The sequence below is a fragment of the Periplaneta americana genome, chromosome 5, assembly GCF_040183065.1.
Source record: "Periplaneta americana isolate PAMFEO1 chromosome 5, P.americana_PAMFEO1_priV1, whole genome shotgun sequence".
Taxonomy (NCBI): Eukaryota; Metazoa; Arthropoda; class Insecta; order Blattodea; family Blattidae; genus Periplaneta; species Periplaneta americana.
Window position 1 is genome coordinate 104,315,462 of NC_091121.1, and position 15,647 is coordinate 104,331,108.

At 34.1% G+C, this 15,647-nt stretch overlaps 2 protein-coding genes across 2 annotated transcripts in view; one reads left to right on the forward strand and one right to left on the reverse strand.

Moving 5' to 3' along the window:
• The window catches only part of LOC138700056 (alpha-2Da adrenergic receptor), a 687,508-nt gene that overhangs the window by 426,002 nt on the left and 245,859 nt on the right, over positions 1–15,647 (reverse strand). The gene's annotated exons all lie outside the window — the stretch shown is intronic.
• Positions 1–15,647, forward strand: part of LOC138700054 (sodium channel protein Nach-like) — a 198,292-nt gene that overhangs the window by 65,314 nt on the left and 117,331 nt on the right. The gene's annotated exons all lie outside the window — the stretch shown is intronic.

Consider the following 15,647-nt stretch of genomic DNA (forward strand, 5'->3'; position numbering starts at 1 on the left):
TGCCTCTAATCACAAATTGAGGAGTTAGCTGGAAGAAGGGCGTAACTCAGAAAACATAGTTTTGAAATAACCAACAAGAACTATTTGCACACTGCATCTCTTGCTGGAATATGACACTATTCATTAATTAATATATATATATATATATATATATATATATATATATATATTGTGTAGGGGAATATGTTCTCTTGTGATTACAATGAGTTCCATGGTTAATGTTTAAATATTGTACAAGAATGAAGCATTCAGTTTTTTTTTTAATTACACTCTCCTTCCACAGAAGAGGGTTGAAAATACTGTAATACTGTCAACTTTTCTATATTTCTAATATTTCTATAGGAAAGGCTAGATATAAGTCTATACTACAATAATGAAGATATTAATATATGTCCTACAATATATATATATATATATATATATATATATATATATATATATATATATATATATAAGTATAGACCTATAGTATGTTCGTTTACTAAATTGTTATCACAACATTAAAAATAATTAATCTCACTTATTTCACGTTATCATTTTAACTGCAAGTACCTAGGATATAGGCTTACAAACACTTTAAATGCTCTAATAATCTAACATAAAGAACATCTAGAATCTTGTGAGGCCTATTGGAGTGTTTGCCTCTCATTACAGTATCACCTAGTTTCACTCTATTTTGTAAATATAAATTTGTAGCGTTTAAGTAATGAACCTTGAAAGTTAATATAAATGTCACTATTCATTTCAATACAAAATGAACACAACGAGTGATATCCTTAATTTAACAAGAGACTATATAAATAAATAATCAATATACAAGAGATAGGTTTGAAAGTAAATCCCAAAAAGATAAAATATATGATGATGTCTCGTGACCAGAATATTGTACGAAACGGAAATGTAAAAATTGGAAATTCATCCTTTGAAAAGGTGGAAAAATTCAAATATATTGGAGCAACAGTAACAAGTATAAACGATACTCGGGGGGAAATTAAACGCAGAATAAATATGGGAAATGCCTGTTATTATTAGGCTGAGCAGCTTCTGTCACCGAGTCTGCTCTCAAAAAAGCTGAAAGTTAGAATTTGTAAAATAGTTATATTACCGGTTGTTCCGCATAGTTGTGAAACTTTGACTCTCATTTTGAGAGAGGAATAGAGGTTAAGGGTATTTGAGAATAAGGTGCTTAGGAAAATGTTTTGGAGTTAAGAGGGATGAAGTTACAGGAGAATGGAGAAAGTTACATGACGCAGAACAGCACGCATTGTAGTCTTCATCTGACATAAAAATTAGGAACATTAAATCCAGACGTTTGAGATGGACAGGCCATATAGCACGTATGGGCGAAACTAGAAATGCATATAGAGTGTTAGTTGGGAGGCCAGAGGGAAAAAGACCTTTGGGGAGGCCGAGATGTAGATAGGAGGATAACGTAAAAATGGATTGAAGGAAGATGGGATATTTATTTATTTATTTTATTTAAATTTAAATATACAGAATAGAGAATATAATTAGAAAACAAAACAAGAGAAATAGAAATAAAATAACACATGCAATATAAAAAGAAGATACAGTAGTATTAACAAAATTTGAGACCAAATGAGCAGCACTCGTGCTCGGTCGCAGTTCAGATATAATATTAAAATAAAAAATAATAATAATAAAAATAAATAAGTAAAATAAAATAGGAACTAAAATATAATTACAGCGGCAATGGAATTATATAATATAATATTAACACTAGAGAAGAATAATATCGCACGTGAAAAGTAGGACTAATATATATTTCAAAATTATAGAATACAAATATAATATAGGTTGATTAATTCATACACATGGTATGATGGTAGAGACTGAATTATTCTGCTCAGGATAGGGACAGATGGCGGCTTATGTGAGGGCAGCAATGAACCTCCGGGTTTCTTAAAAGCCATGAGTAAGTAATCAATATACAGTTCGTAATAATGAACTTACCCGAAAGTTTGTCTATTCCATAATTCTTAATATGGACTTTGTTTAAATGTCGTTTAATATTGAAATGACTAGTAGAAATAAATTGGATGGGACACAGTAAATAAATAATTCTTTCGTAGGTTCTTTAACAACAAAATAGTGATATTCCCATTTCTTTTGGAAGTAGTATTTCTTCACGGGTTTAGATTCTGCCATGTTTCAGTCTCTTCAAACTGCAGTACGCGTATTGTGTACCTTCGCCGCAAGGATGAATGTTGATATACGAGTAGCTGTGCGCAACTAGAACGCCATTACCACACTGGTAGAAAAGGTGGGTGGGGTAGAAGTGGGTAAGAAGACAGTCCCCCTCAGGAGCTACAGTTCTGCAGGTCTGGCGTAGACGGTTTTCGTTTAAATTTAATTTTAAAAATCTCTAATTTCAAGCCACTTCACGATGCGAGTTGGTTGCAACGTCGGGGCAGATAGCAACTTACGTACGGAGACTCATCGAATTCGTTGACCTCTTACATCTGTATCACAAGTAGCGTGTGTTAGCGGCAATGTGGTTGGACTGCTGAAAACTTCAAACTGAATTTTCTAATTAACCGTGCAGTTAATCACAAAACGTAATATAGGTTTTCTATTCATTTAAGTGTACTGTATTGTCCCATTCAATCTGCAAGATTATTTCATTTTCACACTGTACAGAGTAGTTCAGAAAACGAAATAAATGGGAAAACAAAGAAGCAAAACAAACAAGATAATGGTAGAAAATAGAAGAAGAAAGAAACTAGGGAAGTTAATATGACAGACAAAAGACTATAACTACGGAGAGCAAACATTGGACCCCTGAACGATTTGATTATTTGGTTGGTTTCATACTCATTTCTGTAATGCAGTGCTCTTACTTTTACTGCCAGGTTTATGGGTTTACTGTTGTTGTGGTCATCAAGTATTGGTGGGGAATCTAATGCAGTAGTCCAGTAATCAGTTGGTTTGTTTTCCTGTTTTATTGCCTAGATGTTTGTTTGGAGATTTACGAGGAAAGCGGTTAACAGTGCAATCGAGCCGAGCTAGATGGCCTGAGAGATTTTACGAGTACGTAGTGACAGTTGTGCCCGTGCGACTACTGAAGGGTTCATTTAGTTTTCCAGCCATCCAAACATACCTACATTTCACCCCCACAACATGACGAAGGGGAAGTTCACGTTGAAAAAATCTTAACAATACTCTGTAGACATCGTAACGTGACAAATCTGTGGCTACATGAATACAGCCGCAGTCTACAGCGTGATTTACCCTTGTCACCCTTGCGAAAAGTAAACAGAAAGGCGAAACATGTCAGATGCATAAAAACGCAAAAACATAGCCTATAGTACAACTTATTTCTTTCTCGCAGAACTGGCAGAAAAATCCTCGTCTGTCGTGAAACCTTGTTCTCTACCAATCTGCTACTTCATTAACGTAGCCACTTCTTCAACGCTTTTCTTTTCGTATTACAGATACAGATAAGCAGATTACAAGTGACAATTTGATTCGAGGATCAGTACAAACCTAACGTCGCGTTCATACAGAGTGTTTCAAAAGTATCGGTACAAACTAGAGGACTGAGAGAGGATAGCGAAGCAAGGTAACACAGCCTAATAAATAGAGGGAACCGAGATACTTTAGCAATCAATGAACGCATGCATTGACTGTACTGTAGCTTTTACACACTCGGTTCTGGGCACACACTGCGGACATAAACAAAGGTAGTACAGTCTGGTTATGATTGAAAATAGAGTACCTTATGCATGCAAGGTTCCGTCTTCTTCGGTTTCGTTGCCGGCATTACAATGAACAACAAAATACATCAGAAGATTTGCGAACTGAAACGTCCTGGGGCAATCACTCAAAGTTTTTATCCTTTGAGAACGACCGTTCAACATCATAGGATGTCAATAGTGAATGCAAATAATACGACTGGTGTTTCGAAATTGCACTTGTACACGTTACCAAATACAGTAGAGCGTCTCGTTTAGGCACAGTGAAAACGTAAAGAAAGTGCAGGTAACATGTGCGAGATGACGAGCCGTACGATAAACATGAGGGATGCACAAGGTTTTAGTTACAACATTTATGGTGGAGCATTATTGAAATTATGTTTTCCAAAAACATACAAACAAAAGAACACAAATTGCATGTCTTTATCATACACACATTTTAACAAACAAGCAATTGTAATGTTGAAATAATTCAATATAACAAATTAAATTTTGCTACTTACATGATGTCGCTTTCAAGCAGCATTTTTTACGGTCATAAATTTCATTCTCTGTGTGACTAACATAATATCACCGCCTTCTGTGGCCGAATTAACAAAACTACAGTATATTGGTCTGAAATGACAACACTGTTTCCTAAACATAAAAATTATCCCTTCTCAAAGTTCAATTTATTCAGGTACAGTACAGAAGACGGTGATATTATGTTAGTCATACAGAGAATGAAATTTATGACCGTAAAAATGCTGCTTGGAAACAACATCATATAGACTAAGTAGCAAAATATGATTTGTTGTATTGAATTATTACAATATTACAATTCCTTGTTTGTTAAAATGTGTGTATGATAAAGACATGCAATTTGTGTTCTTTTATTTTGTTTTTTTTTTTTTTTTTTTTTGGAAAATATGTCAATTAATGTTAATTAATATAATTAATTGTAACTAAAAACCTTGTGCATCCCTCGTGTTTATCGTATAGGCTCGACCTCCTCCACACGTTACCTTCACTTTGTTTACGTTTTCACTGTGCCTAAACGAGACGATCTACTGTATACGTAAACAACAATGTGACAAACAACCTCGACACTAACGTCAGACAACTGTTCACTATGACTGCGCACAGTACTCTGCTGGCTAAGGTTCGGTTCCTAAAGCGCGCAACGGGACGGCTGACAGGTCATTTTTCGTTGTTAACAAAATGTACCTACGAGAGTAACGTCACATGTGTAAGCTCCGTTGTGCATCAAACTATTGTCGCCGTAAAGGTATCCCAAGCCCGCCGTCTACTAATAAACTTAGTCCGGAAACCAACCGTTCCCGAAATATAATTAGTATGTCTCGTCAGTTCAGGTGCTCTGGGGTAACACAACATACGATATGCATTGGAGAACATTATAATATGTGCTCAATATCATTTATTTATTTATTTATTTATTTATTCTGATGTAGTTAAGGCCACCAGGCCTTCTCTTCCACAACACCAGCAATACAAATACAATAATATAAATAAACAGAAAAATACACTATATACAAAATAAAGCTACACAAGAAATAAAGAGAGAGAAAAAAGACACTATAAACAAAGTAAAGCCACACATAAATATCACAGGTTGCAATCACACAAACTTTAAATGAGTGATTAAGTATCATAATTAATTGTATCCTAACTAATTAACTAACATAAACAAGAAACTTGGAATTTTAATCTAGATTAAAAAAGAAAAAGAAAAAAAAACACAAATCAATACTTCTAGCAATACATAAAAACATTAACTAAGACAAAATTTTCCAATTTAATTTTGAATTGTGATAAAGTCCGGCAGTCCCTGACGTCATTAGGTAACGAAATCCAGAGGCGATCACCTTCATGATAAAGTAGGCACCAGTACGTTTTCCCACCAAAAATTGTACACGTTCGAATATCTCTGGCATGTCTCTAGTGCCTTCAAAACTATTAGCAATGCGTTCCCGGAGTTTGATAACATTATCAACACAACTGAAATACACAAAACAGTTCAAATATTCCCAAACAAAAAAAAATGTAGAGGATTGAAATCGGGGGACCTGGGAGGCCATGATGTGTGTAAGTCATAGACGATTCACCTGTTATGGAAGCTTGTACTTAAGGACTCTCGAAAATTCAAATGAAAGTGAGCCAGTGCTCCATCATGCATGTGCCATAACAGCTACCTTTCCCAAAGAGACACATCATCCAAAAGATCGCATAGCTCATGTTGGAAAAATGGAGGTACATGCCGTAATTAAGTATAACAGGTAATAAATGAGGTTGCAAATGTGTGAGGCATGTCCAATCGGTGGTCACAGTGATGACATATCTTGAAAACGGTTGATTTCCGGACCGATGTTTATTAGAACTTGTTGTCTTGTTTCGTTGTCCTGTAGTGACCCCTGCATTTTAGACCTATACTTTTGAAACATTCTGTATATAGTAAACACATTATTGGAGAGGCTGTTTCGTTTATGAACACGGAGATACGCAAGAATGCTGTCTCAGTAATTAAATGCAATAGGTAACAAGCAACAAGAATTGGTAAATTATTTAAACAATGAATATTATAATGAAAGGGAATTATAAAGACAAAAATATGTTACACGTAAGTGTCAATAGGCTCATATTCCTAAAATAGTCTATTATCCCTAAAATGGGCATTTATAAGCACTATGAAATTTATACGGATGCTTTTAAATACAAGCGTTATGGATTAAATTTAACTTATGTGCATAGTTAGGTAAAAGGGTTATGTTCGATCTCTAATGATATAATGATAATGATCATAAAGATTAAGGTAAAATTGTATTCGACGTCTTTTGAGATGATTGTGAAGTACAAACTACGTAAATATCTAAAATAAAATTATTACAATCTATAGTTTTGCGCCATCCTTCAGCCAATGCTTTAATTTTTCTTTAATCCAAAGAACTCAATGATCTCCAATTTCTTGTTCTCCAATAACGAAAGTTTTGTTCAGAATAAAAATGGGAAATTGAGAAGTTTAGAAACAGAAATCATTCTGAAGACTCAAGGGCAGGCCTATAAGCTCCATTGGATTAAATCTACTTTTATTTTTGCGCATTACAGTAGGCATATAAACCCTAATTTGTTACGGGTTGTTTTGTTGCAGCAGTAGCGAGTACCTAGTGAGTTTTTTTTAACGAAATCAGAATAACTCGCCCAAACTCTATGGAATAAAATTGAACATTAATTACATACAGCTTAATTAGAGCAATTTCAAATTTTATTGAGCCTTAGAAGTTCTACCAAACATACAAGTTTATTCATTCTTTGGTACACGTTTAACACTTGTATATTGACTGATTAAAGTTATAACTTCCTTCTGTGTTAATATTATAAAAATAACTTGGCTGACTAGTTTCGACGTAGTGTTCGTCATTGTCCGAAGCCTAGCAAGGTTCAGCGCTATCTTCTGGTTTCCTGTTGTGTGTGTGTTCATGATTGTGTCGAAAAGGGTGTGTGTTTTGAAATTCAGTTGAATGTTTAGTATGTGCTGTGGGTGTGTTTTTGTATGGTTATAAATTCCAAATTTTTCTAGAGCAGGGATGCGCAGTTGCAGTTAGAAGAGGGGAGAGTGGGTTTACCTCTTCCTACCAGCTGCGACGTTTCGTTGCGATCGTGTACTTTGTGTTTACAAACATAGGCTATGTCTGCTGAGTTTCAGTGGTTGCTTGAATGCACTATGATATTCTGTAAGGAAATTTAATGCAATTATCTCAATATGAACGCTGAACATTGTAGATTTCGTGACGTTTGTATTTTACATTTCTCTAGTGACTTTTCTGGCTACTCTTATTGTTAACAAGTTTATCTATATTTGGCACAAATGATGACGTACAAAGTCTTAGAAGATATACCAAGTGATCGTCGCGTATCCTATTTCGATACTGGCTTTTAATGTACGTAGATCAGAAGATTACCATTACATGTGTTGTAAACACACGTAATCGTGAAAATCTATCACAGGGCAGTGATTTAAATAGTTCACAGAAATTCGATATGAAGCTCTTACGACATTCTCAGTGTCTGGAACTCGACAAGTAAATTCTTTCACATCCTTCAGTCTTTGTAATCTAGCTTCAACTACAAATAAAAATTATAGAAGTATACAAATGCAATAGAAAGTAATGTTTCTAGTGCTATTTCAATATTGTCAAATGTCATACCTGAAAGAACGTGTTGTCCGTAGTCACAACGATACCTTTCGAAATGTCGTTTAATATTGTATTGAGCCGTAAACTGCAAATATTTAGAACAAATGAGACACTTTACTTAGTCGTTCTCTTTGACACAAAAATATTTCAATTCATATGATTCATGAAATAAATATCTGGACGTCTTTGGTTAAGCCATTGAAAATTACAATAACTCACAAGGCCGCCGCCACTGCGAATGAACTAATGTGAATGTCATATTAAGGGACGGTCAGCTGATAATCCTTTCCCCTCAAGTCAAGGAGGTGGGGGTGCTCACAGTTCAAATGCCACTAACACGTACGAGTTACAGTTGGACTTGGCTGTTCTAGAGTGTCAAGTTTCTGGTTTTTTGGCTGGACCTCACTAGGCTTAGGACAATGACGGACACCACATCGAAACTAGTCAGCCAGGTAATTTTTATAATATTAACACAGTAAAGAAGTTATAAAGGTAATCAATGATGATACAAGTTTATGTTCAAACAAATTTTTAGTAATCGTTATAGCAAGCTGACCGGATTGAGTTGTTTTTGAATGGACGGATTATGGATAAGTTTTAGTCGTACAATGTCGTCCAACAACCTAACGGAAGTGTGCGTCATAAATTTTTCTCCAAAAGCTTCCGAGTATTTTCAATGCTCCACACAAAAGATTGTCCGAAACGTTTATTCTTTTTTCATTGATTTCGTTCATTCATTTGTTCCTTTATTAATTTATTCATTCTTTCTTCTTCGACTTGTAGACCTATATTACATTATGTACAATATAGATATTGTCTGCATATAGGTCAGCGGTGACCAAAGCGGGTGTCATGATTACATTCTGTAATCACAGACATCCAACAAACGAGGAGTTTCCTGTACATTGCTGTATGTTTCATTCACGTACTGAAGGCAAACAGTGGCGATATCATGTCGCTCTACAAACTCTGTCTCTAGAAGCAGTAAGAGGTGGTTTCGTAAAGAATGAGAAGTACTTTTTAGTTGTTCTGTCAGACAAAATGTAATATGTTTACTTTATTCAACGGTTCAGTTAGGAGTATATAGATATATTGTCACGCTGAATATAATGTATTATTATTATTATTATTATTATTATTACTACTACTACTACTACTACTACTACTACTACTACTACTACTACTACTACTACTACTACTACTACTACTACTATTATTACTGACCATTAAGTATGTGTTTCTATAATTCTTCAATATGTGCGTGAATGTTAATATTTTTAGATATTTTCCCTAGAAGGATAAAATTATTAGGTTTTATCTCAATTTTAATCTTCTTAATCTTTAGATGAGGGTAACTATTCATTAGTTATTCATTTAATAATAGTATTATTGTTGAAAAACTGTTAAACGCCAGGAATTGACAGGAAAAGAAAGATGAGATAAATAAATATAAGGAAGTCAGCTATCTAGTGGGGTTTGAAATATCTCGTGCTCTAAAGCCTTTTAATAGAACAGAATTTCTTAAAAGAGTAATGATTAAAATAGCTTAAATAATTTGTTCATAAGAATTTTTTAATTTTGAAAAACTACGAATTTCTCGACCAAGTATCGAGAGAAGAATTTAGAACATTCCTGATTATATTCAAGAGCAAGGTTAAAAAAAGAAGCAAGAAAAATCGTACATTATTCACTGGCTCTTGATGACAGCAGTGATATTACTGATACAGCAAAGCTTGAGATTTCTATCCGCGGAATTGTTCAAGATGCTAGTACAGGAACCACCACTGGTTGTACTTTTCATGCCAAGTACCTTTCCTCCATCTCCTTACTTCATAGGCTGTCTGTCGCGTGTAATCACTGCAGCTCGAGCTTTGGTCACCGCTGATTTGGGCCCTAAATAATGGACTGCATACTACTATCACAGTCTACTATATACAGTCGCGAAGCTTGAGGTGTTTTTTTGCAAATCTCGTGATAAAGCGCTCCAAGTGGTTAGCAACTATAAACAATAGACTGTCCATGGTCGACTTTGGACTGCGTCGTATTTCTATCGAGTGCTAGCTCGTTGCGTATTTCACATTGATGCTTGTGAAATGTTCGTTATTGGTTATAATTAAAATGTTAATGGCTAAAATATAATAATTGGAATAATAATATGGAACAAGGAGGAGACGTTTGTAGTGCTATAAATTGTAGCAACAGTAAGAGAAAGAGGCCAGAGTTATCCTTTTTCCGATTTCCGAAAGATTCAGAAAGGTTCCTGGGTTTCCACAAGAATGCTGTGCAGAAACAAAACTGTTAATTTGAAGTTCTTTGTGACTGTTAGAATACATTATATCCTTAAATTTCACAATGAAATGTTTCAGTCTAACCGAAAGGACATTAGATACCTGTTAAAGTTCTGTCACTTAGGCTGCTAAATTTCCAGAGAAATAAAGGTTAGGTCTACTTTTTTTCAGAGGATATATTTTTAATTGTAGCTATTAATTTTGTTATTATTTTTATGTGTTATTTTACTAAAGACGTAGAAAAATTAAGTTTGTTTTAATGAAATTTATTGATCATGTTCTATTTTCAATTCTGGTGGGATTATTATTGCTTAGGCCTACTTTTTTTTTTTCAAAAAATATGTTTTTAATTATAGCTGTTAATTTTGTTGTTATTTTTATTTGTTACTTTACTAGAGACATAGAAAAAGTCTGTTACAATAAAATTTATTGATCACGTTTTATTTCCAATTCTGGTGTGATTATTATTGCTTAACCTCATCCCACTTTGTTAACTACGTAAGCCTACACTACAAGTACCGGTACACGTAAGTTACTCCTTTAATTCATATTTCCATGATTATTGTTGCAAAGGGAAATGCAAATTAATATTTATTGGTTTCATAGTTAATTATCGCTATAATCTTGAATGAGTGAAGCTATTATAGTAAATTTCAGTTCGTTTTGCACAAACAAAAATTATATTAACTTATTTCTTGCAGGTATCTTCGAGTTTATGGTGGAATTTAATATAATTAATAAAATAACAAATTAACTTTATGCATTTAATATTTCAATAATGGAAGGAAGGTATTAATTTTTCCAAAAGAACACAACGAAAGTGTTAACATATTTTGTCGGCTGCTAGGAGAGAGATCTGCGATGATGAGGAGATAGTAGCGATCCTAGTGGTGGGCAACTACCCATGTTTGCATTTTTACTATATATTGAGCTTCGCGACTGTATATAATAGACTGTGCTACTATGAAGTTTTAGAATTCGAATCAATACTGTTATTGTCTTAGGTATTTAGTTAGCAGTTGTTTTAGTAACAGTTTAACTCCGAAGCTAATTCTCCACTCCCGTCTTCATAATGTAAACCCAACCAACTTCTCTCCTACAAACAATTGTCGTTAACATTCAAGTTCTAGTTCAAGGGCGATATGTATCGAACGCCTAGGAATAGATTTACAAACAGAAACGCCTTTAGAAAACAGAAAGCTGTATTGACCAATGACGTACTAAAAGCTATTCACCAAACATAGCGTGGTCATGCCATGTAAGCCATCATGAAACTTCCTTTAATGGTTTTCAAAATCTGGTGCTTTTGTTACTACTAAAATAGTGGGGCAAACATGCTTTCATAAGGGATGAATAATCTTAAACATAGCTATCATTTCCTTGACTTCAAAGCTTCGTCTTTGAATGGAACTGTACAACTGGTACAAATCCAGATCAATCCACTCCGCGCGTGATTCTGACATGTATTGAAACTAATTGACTTTTGGAACGGAAATCGTTATGGAACTGAAGACAACAAAGCTTTGTTAGAATGTCAAGTTACTCACTTGATGTTATGTAAGAGATGATGGTAAATTTCGTAGATGGACTCTCTCATTGTTACTGTTCGTGCACTTACAATCGCAAATGTGAATGCACTGTCATCATCATATCACCAGTAGATGCAATTATTATATCAAAATACATTATGGAATAAGTAAAGAATTTAATGAGACATTACGCTCTTTCTAGATTATGATAACGCATATGATAGAGTTGATAGGGAGAAATCACGGAATACATTATACAGCTGCAATCTTCCTTCAGATTTAATAAATATTCTTACATCACTATACAGAAACACGGAAATTCAACGGGTAATTGGAGGAAATGGAGCAATTGAGAAGAGCCTATTAGCTTTATACTTGGTTATTTAACGACGCTGTATCAACTACTAGGCGATGGAAGTGGTAATAGCGAAATGAGGCTGAGGTTCGCCATAAAGAGAGCAATATAGCCTGAGCAAAAAGTATTCTTTTTATTGTTAGTTGCAGTAACAATCTCCTCGATTTGGTGTTAATAAAGGTTTCCAATGCCCGCAGGAGTTTTGTCAGTGGCGACGGACAATTTACTCCCCTTACTGATTCCGCCCCCCCCCCCCAAATCATGTGATAGACGAACTAGCCTACATAAAACAAAACAATTCTGTACCACGAAAATCATGATCAGGATTTGAGTTTGGAATTACTGTAAAACATCACAGACAATACATCGGAAGAAGAACGTAAGATCGCATCTTGGACAGGTTTTGTTAAGAATTTATTTAGTCATAACTACTCAATTTAAATTCTATCAAACAAAAGTTACTCAACTTTCATTCTTACGTACTTAATTTCGGAGATCATTGCATTATTTTAGCAACTGCATTTCTTCCTTGCTGCCCTTTTTCTAACACGTGTACCTCAATATTTTCGTACTCCTTTCTTTTTGTACTGATTTTCTCGATTTTCATCATCATCCTGATCCTGAAGATGTAATGACTAACATTATACGAAATAAAACAGAACAGGATAATAAAATTCAAGACACGTTCTTTCGCTAACCTTAATTTACTTCGGAAGATTGTAAAACGCTCATTGATCTGGCTAAATCATTTATTACGATTCGCTCTAGGAAGGAAATATACTGCTTTGCCCACGTCCATGATTTGACATAGGGTAAAGGTTGGTAATACTGTGATACGAGTAATATTGTTATAGTTCTTTTTGAGGATTTATTAGAATTTTACTGAGTTAGAGAAGGGCTAGTTTTGTGCAGTAACTTGCCCACGAACATTCCCATAATACGTTGACGCAAAAACCCGATCTTCCTCTCGCTCAGTAAAATTGTAATAAATTCTCAAAAAGAACTATCACAATATTATTTGTATCACAGTATTACCAACCTTTACCCTAATTGAGTGAACTGCCATCCAACGGAAATTTAAAAAAAATTAGTATAAAATGTCGTACTGAAATCTAACTTACAATTTCACTTATTGACTACATTATATTTTTAAAAAGCATAGAAGTTTCGAGGGCCAGCAAAATCAGCACGGCGATGCGGCCCGGGGGCCGCGGATGGGACACGCTGTTTTACAGCAACAAATAATCACAAACATAGGTGATTACTATTATAAGTAACATTATTTATATTGATTTCATATCATAAATCTAGGACCATTATCGTCATATACGATAAAAGAACTTAAATGGGAAACTTTGGAAAACAGACGTAGAAAACTAGAATAACATCATTGTATAGAGCACATCTAGGTCAGAAAGCATGGGTAGACATAACGGCTCGGTTAGAAGAGCCAAAGTACTATGGTAGGAACGATCATGATTTTAAAATCAAATGTAAGAAACAGAAAGCGGATGTAGGTAAATTTTCATTTTTAAATAGAACTGTAAATGATTGGAATGACCTACCTGCAGCGGTCTTTGAGGGCTGTCCTTCCTTAAGGAGATTCAAGAATAACTTAAAAAGTTGTGTATGAAGTGCAAATTAAAATTAAGGTGACATTTAACATTTAATTTTTTAAGGTGACATGTATTTACTTAGCCTGACGAGTTACTCCATTGGTTTGAATTGTAAATTATTTAAAAATAGCTTGTAAGAGGGCCTTAGACTAGAAATGTTTAGATTAAATGTACTTCTGTTTATAAGTATGCATAAGGGTGTAATTATTTGACTTATTTGAACTGTTGTATCAGTGAAGCGAGGTGAGTCAGTGAAGTTATGGTTTTACAGTGCAGTGAATAGTACCGATCAGTAATAATTTATAGCGTCAATGAAATGTGTTCTATAGTGTCAGTGAAATGTGTTATAGAGTGTCAGTGAAATGTGTCCTAAAGTGTCAGTGAAATGTGTCATAGTACCACTACAGTGAGTGAGATGAGAGTAAAGTGAAAGACTATTGAAACTTATGTAGGGCCTCTACATATGTAGGTTGTATTGTAAAATTAGGTATTTTATGTTTTATTATTAATTGTAATTATTGAGATAAATTGTACTATGTATTCTTATTGTATTGTGCATATAATTGTTTTGTGTATTGTATAATTGTATTGTGTATTGTATAATTGTATTTTGTATTGCAAATTTTATTGTGTATTGTTTATTTTTATTGTTTATTTTTATTGTGTATACCACTGCCACCGGGTGCTTGCCCACTTACAGTGTAAATAATACATACGTACATACATACGTAACTTATTCAGTGCCCATAAAATTAAGAAGTATGATGACTCTAAACAGAACAGCTTCTCTCTTTATGTAATTCTATACAATTTCTAGTATTTTCTTAGGTTTGCCTAATGTTAATGTTCCTGTTATTATTAATAGAACACTCGAGACGTTTCCTTGGAACTTTATCCCGTGACTTGTATTACTAGAAGTTTTATTTTAAAACCTGTTTTTTTAGGAATATAAATTATGTGAATGATCATTTTCATAGGCAAATTGGTAAGTTTAATGTCGGACCTATTGCTTCCAGTTGTTCGAAATATTACTATGCATTGGTTTAATATTACTTGTAGTTCTGATTTTCTACAGCAGTTCACGAAATGCATCTACGATATGAATTCGTTATTAGATGACATATTGTTGCCAATAATTTCGTGATGGACTGACATGTGGTGGTGGCGTTTGAATGTGCCTTTGAGATAATTCTACTCATTTAATACGGCTCTCTAATTGTGTAATTTACTGCACGTTTTTATTTGTAGTGTTACATTTTTCGCTGAAGCCATTAATTTCAATTTACTGAAAAATATTATGCATGCAGTTATTTTCTACTGACAACCAGACCTTGAATTACGAACGTAGGCAATTCGGTTTTGGAAAATATGTCCTATCTGTTAGCCATGTATTCATTGTCTAGAATGTAAAAAAAGTTTCATTGTACAGTTTCCCTGGAAAAGGATGAGACGATTGAATATTCCTAAGTCTCAGATGTAAGACACTGCGCATGATCGGAGACCAGAGCACCGATACACAAGATAACGAATATTGAGTTACTTAAATTCAGGCTATTTGGTTTGTTACTAGCATCGTTCCGAAATTCAATTAAAAAAACTGCAAAAAATATGATAATATTACGTAAATAAAAGATAAATATATACCTAAATCGTGTAGTTAAATCGACAATGGACCTTCATGACTAGATCGACACTCCGCACAGAAAGGAAAGCTTTCATGTCGTTTCCATAGCTCAGACGGTAAGACTTCTGCGTGTTGTGTAGAAGAGTGCGAGTTCGATTCTTAGTCTACACAACAATTTTTTTTGTCTAAATAACGTTGAAATAGCTAAGTCACGTTGAAATATAGTTTTACAAAGTCCTGAGATTAAGTGTTAATGATCGCAAACAATACAAAATTACAAGTTATAATATTATAAACGTTAATCTAATGAATGCATTTATACACACACA